Below are 6,088 nucleotides of genomic sequence, written 5' to 3' on the forward strand. Positions count from 1 at the left end.
GGTTTATATGACAGCTATACCAGGTAATGGCCCGAATTGAACCGTACTTAGCACAGTTGTTAGAAGTGATACTAAAACACTATGTGCAAAATTTCAGTCTAGTCGGATGAGAATTGCGCCCTCTAGAGGCTCAATAAGTCAAGACCCAATATCGGTTTATATGGCAGCTATATCAGGTTATAGACCGATTTGAACCACACTTGGTACAGTTATTGGATATCATAACAAAACACGTAGTGCAAAATTTCATTCCAATCGGATTAGAATTGTGCACTCTAGAGGCTCAAGAAGTCAAGACCCAAGATCGGTTTATATGGCAGCTATATCAGGCTATGGACCGATGTGAACCATACTTGGCAAAGTTATTGGATATCGTAGCAAAACACGTCGTGCAAAATTTCATTCAAATCGGATAAGAATTGCGCACTCTAAAAATAAATTAAATTAAATTAAATTAAATTAAATTAAATTAAATTAAATTAAACTAAATTAAATTAAATTAAATTAAATTAAATTAAATTAAATTAAATTAAATTAAATTAAATTAAATAAAATTAAATTAAACTAAATTAAATTAAATTAAATTAAATTAAATTAAATTAAATTAAATTAAATTAAATTAAATTAAATTAAATTAAATTAAATTAAATTAAATTAAATTAAATTAAATTAAATTAAATTAAATTAAATTAAATTAAATTAAATTAAATTAAATTAAATTAAATTAAATTAAATTAAATTAAATTAAATTAAATTAAATTAAATTAAATTAAATTAAATTAAATTAAATTAAATTAAATTAAATTAAATTAAATTAAATTAAATTAAATTAAATTAAATTAAATTAAATTAAATTAAATTAAATTAAATTAAATTAAATTAAATTAAATTAAATTAAATTAAATTAAATTAAATTAAATTAAATTAAATTAAATTAAATTAAATTAAATTAAATTAAATTAAATTAAATTAAATTAAATTAAATTAAATTAAATTAAATTAAATTAAATTAAATTAAATTAAATTAAATTAAATTAAATTAAATTAAATTAAATTAAATTAAATTAAATTAAATTAAATTAAATTAAATTAAATTAAATTAAATTAAATTAAATTAAATTAAATTAAATTAAATTAAATTAAATTAAATTAAATTAAATTAAATTAAATTAAATTAAATTAAATTAAATTAAATTAAATTAAATTAAATTAAATTAAATTAAATTAAATTAAATTAAATTAAATTAAATTAAATTAAATTAAATTAAATTAAATTAAATTAAATTAAATTAAATTAAATTAAATTAAATTAAATTAAATTAAATTAAATTAAATTAAATTAAATTAAATTAAATTAAATTAAATTAAATTAAATTAAATTAAATTAAATTAAATTAAATTAAATTAAATTAAATTAAATTAAATTAAATTAAATTAAATTAAATTAAATTAAATTAAATTAAATTAAATTAAATTAAATTAAATTAAATTAAATTAAATTAAATTAAATTAAATTAAATTAAATTAAATTAAATTAAATTAAATTAAATTAAATTAAATTAAATTAAATTAAATTAAATTAAATTAAATTAAATTAAATTAAATTAAATTAAATTAAATTAAATTAAATTAAATTAAATTAAATTAAATTAAATTAAATTAAATTAAATTAAATTAAATTAAATTAAATTAAATTAAATTAAATTAAATTAAATTAAATTAAATTAAATTAAATTAAATTAAATTAAATTAAATTAAATTAAATTAAATTAAATTAAATTAAATTAAATTAAATTAAATTAAATTAAATTAAATTAAATTAAATTAAATTAAATTAAATTAAATTAAATTAAATTAAATTAAATTAAATTAAATTAAATTAAATTAAATTAAATTAAATTAAATTAAATTAAATTAAATTAAATTAAATTAAATTAAATTAAATTAAATTAAATTAAATTAAATTAAATTAAATTAAATTAAATTAAATTAAATTAAATTAAATTAAATTAAATTAAATTAAATTAAATTAAATTAAATTAAATTAAATTAAATTAAATTAAATTAAATTAAATTAAATTAAATTAAATTAAATTAAATTAAATTAAATTAAATTAAATTAAATTAAATTAAATTAAATTAAATTAAATTAAATTAAATTAAATTAAATTAAATTAAATTAAATTAAATTAAATTAAATTAAATTAAATTAAATTAAATTAAATTAAATTAAATTAAATTAAATTAAATTAAATTAAATTAAATTAAATTAAATTAAATTAAATTAAATTAAATTAAATTAAATTAAATTAAATTAAATTAAATTAAATTAAATTAAATTAAATTAAATTAAATTAAATTAAATTAAATTAAATTAAATTAAATTAAATTAAATTAAATTAAATTAAATTAAATTAAATTAAATTAAATTAAATTAAATTAAATTAAATTAAATTAAATTAAATTAAATTAAATTAAATTAAATTAAATTAAATTAAATTAAATTAAATTAAATTAAATTAAATTAAATTAAATTAAATTAAATTAAATTAAATTAAATTAAATTAAATTAAATTAAATTAAATTAAATTAAATTAAATTAAATTAAATTAAATTAAATTAAATTAAATTAAATTAAATTAAATTAAATTAAATTAAATTAAATTAAATTAAATTAAATTAAATTAAATTAAATTAAATTAAATTAAATTAAATTAAATTAAATTAAATTAAATTAAATTAAATTAAATTAAATTAAATTAAATTAAATTAATCTAAATTAAAATAATTTTAGTTTTTTTATATAATTTTTGAATTTAGATAAAAATTACATAGCGATAAGAACGAACTTTGCATTGGCTGGACCACTTGGAATTTTGCAGCCACCCAGCAAAAATGTGGAAAAAAATGAAGCAAATCAAAACATTATTCGATGTTGATAAGAGACAACCCTATAGTTGACATTTTACAAGGTAATGCAATTTGTATTGGCCCCTGAAAAGCAAAAAAAAAAAAATTATTTATAGCTGTAAGTAAGTCATTCTTTATTTAGAATAGTCAAAATATATGCAATTCTTACAAACCCCCAAAATTAAACAAAACGTTATAACAATCTCCAAAAATTAAGTTACAGCAAATCATATATAAAAAATAAGGCACATAAAGTTATTATTATCCAAAGAAATGAACTTTTAAGAAAATTTTTATTTGAGTAAATGAAACAATTTTTGCTTTGAGAAATCATTCGAAATCTGTGATTTTCAAAATTATGAAATTAAAAGAGAAACCCCCTAAACCTAAACAAAAATATGTATGGAATACTAAATAAAAATATATATAATTTTTCTTTACAAAAAAGTTATGTTGATATTTCGAAATTTTATATTAATGATTAAATTGAGCCAAGATTACCATAAATTTTTTCCACTGTCAATCCTAGTTATTTTTCCCGTAAAACAAACATGTGGCCCTATATGTTCCCTATATGTTTTATGTCGAAAATTTCATTAATTTAATTTTAAATATAACCGCCTTGACAAAATGTTTGTTCCCACAGAATGACCCCAAATTAAATAATAACCAGTCATCATCAGTTTGCATAATTCCTAGAAGTGTTTTTTATTTTTCCAATGTCTGATTTAATTATTTAATTATGTGTGTATGTATGTTTTTTAATTGTATACATTGTTACTTCCTATATATATATATATATATATTAACAATTTAACGTTTATGTTAACACATATGTATCCCTCATAAATGTATTTATATGTATTACAATTTTAATAGTTAAAACCCAAGAAAAAAAAAACAAAACACATTAAACACATATTTATGTATTCATATAAAAATAATAGAAATTATTAAGAGCAAAAACAAAAACAACGCCATGTAATTGTGAATGAAAATGATAAAATATCAATTCAAGCAAATAAACGAGGAATATTAAAATGGATAAGATATAAAAAAATAAATAGAAAATGTGTGACAATTTTTAATGAACAAAATATTGTTTTATTACGGAAAAAAATAGTTTTAATGACAAAGTAAGTACACAAATCTGAGCTTATTCTGTTTTAATCAGCTCACTAGATTTTACCAACTTGAGATTATAGCAACTTTTGCAAAAAACGCGACAAAATAAACAAGTAAAAGAGTGCTAAGTTCGGCCGGGCCGAATCTTATATACCCTCCACCATGGATCGCATTTGTCGAGTTCTTTTCCCGGCTTCTCTTCTTAGGCAAAACAGGATATAATAAAAGATTTGCTCTCCTATTAGAGCGATATCAAGATATGGTCCGGTTTGGACCACAATTATATTATATGTTGGAGACCTGTGTAAAATGTCAGCCAATTCGAATAAGAATTGCGCCCTTGGGGGGCTCAAGAAGTAAAATACAGAGAGCTGTATCGGGCTATAGACCGATTCAGACCACAATAAACACGTATGTTGATGGTCATGAGAGAATCCGTCGTACAAAATTTCAGGCAAATCGGATAATAATTGCGACCTCCAGAAGCTAAAGAAATCAAGATCCCAGATCGGTTTATATGGCAGCTATATCAGGTTATGAACCGATTTGAACCTTATTTGACACAGTCGTTGAAAGTAAGAATAAAATACGTCATGCAAAATTTCAGCCAAATCGGATAGAAATGGCGCCCTCTAGAAGCTCAAGTAATCAAGTCCCCATATCTGTTTATATGACAGTTATATCAAAACATGGACGGATATGGCCCATTTACAATACCAAAAGACCTACACTAATAAGAAGTATTTGTGCAAAATTTCAAGCGGCTAGCTTTACTCCTTAGGAAGTAAGAGTGCTTTCGACAGACAGACGGACGGACGGACGGACGGACGGACGGACGAACGGACGGACGAACGGACGGACATGGCTACATCGACATAAAATGTCGCGCCGATCAAGAATATATATACTTTATGGGGTTTCAGAAGAATATTTCGAGTAGTTACAAACAGAATGACGAAATAAGTATACCTCCTATCCTATGGTGGAGGGTATAATAAACACGTATGTTGATGGTCATGAGAGAATCCGTCGTACAAAATTTCAGGCAAATCGGAGAATAATTGGGACCTCTAGAGGCTCATGAAGTCAAGACCCAAGATCGATTTATATGGCAGCTATATCAAAACATGGACCGATATGGCCCATTTACAATACCAACCGACCTACACTAATAAGAAGTATTTGTGCAAAATTTCAAGCGGCATGGCTAGATCGACATAAAATGTCGCGACGATCAAAAATATATATAGTTTATGGGGTCTCAGACGAATATTTCGAGCAGTTACAAACAGAATCACGAAATTAGTATACCCCCCTTCCTATGGTGGAGGGTATAATACGTCATGCAAAATTTCAGCCAAATCGGATAGGAATTGCGCACTCTAGAAGCTCAAGAAGTCAAGTCCCCAGATCTGTTCATATGACAGCTATATAAGGTTATAAACCGATTTGCACCATACTTGGCACAGTTGTTGGATTTCATAACGAAATACTTCGTGCAAAAATTCATTCAAGTCGGATAAGAAATGCGCGCTCTAGAAACTCAAGAAGTCAAGACCCAAGATCGGTTTGTATGACAGCTATATCAGGTTATGGACCGATTTGAACCATACTTGGCACAATTATTGGATATCATAACAAAACACATCGTGTAAATTTTCATTCCAATCGTATAATAATTGCTCTCTCTAGAGGCTCAAGAAGTCAAGACCCAAGATCGGTTTATATGGCAGGTATATCAAAACATGGACCGATATGGCACATTTACAATACCAATCGACCTACGCTAATAAGAAATAATTGTGCAGAATTTCAAGTGGCTAGCTTTACTCCTTCGGAAGTTTGCGTGCTTTCAACAGACAGACGGACGGACATGGCTAGATCGACATAAAATGTCGCGACGATCTAGAATATATATACTTTATGGGGTCTCAGACGAATATTTCGAGCAGTTACAAACAGAATCACGAAATTAGTATACCCCCCTTCCTATGGTGGAGGGTATAAAAAGGCGTTAAATGTAAACTCCCCTTCGTCACAATCCGGTGAAAAT

General features: G+C 21.2%; 1 protein-coding gene across 1 annotated transcript in view; it reads left to right on the plus strand.

The window, feature by feature from the left end:
* Positions 1–3,171, plus strand: part of LOC106095308 (uncharacterized) — a 138,293-nt gene extending 135,122 nt beyond the window's left edge. The window contains exon 4 of the mRNA XM_059360901.1: positions 2,821–3,171. The gene's annotated coding sequence lies outside the window, so the exon portion shown is untranslated. The remainder of the gene's footprint in view (positions 1–2,820) is intronic.
* The last annotated feature ends 2,917 nt before the right edge of the window (positions 3,172–6,088 follow it).

Source organism: Stomoxys calcitrans, chromosome 1, assembly GCF_963082655.1.
Source record: "Stomoxys calcitrans chromosome 1, idStoCalc2.1, whole genome shotgun sequence".
NCBI classification, from domain to species: Eukaryota; Metazoa; Arthropoda; class Insecta; order Diptera; family Muscidae; genus Stomoxys; species Stomoxys calcitrans.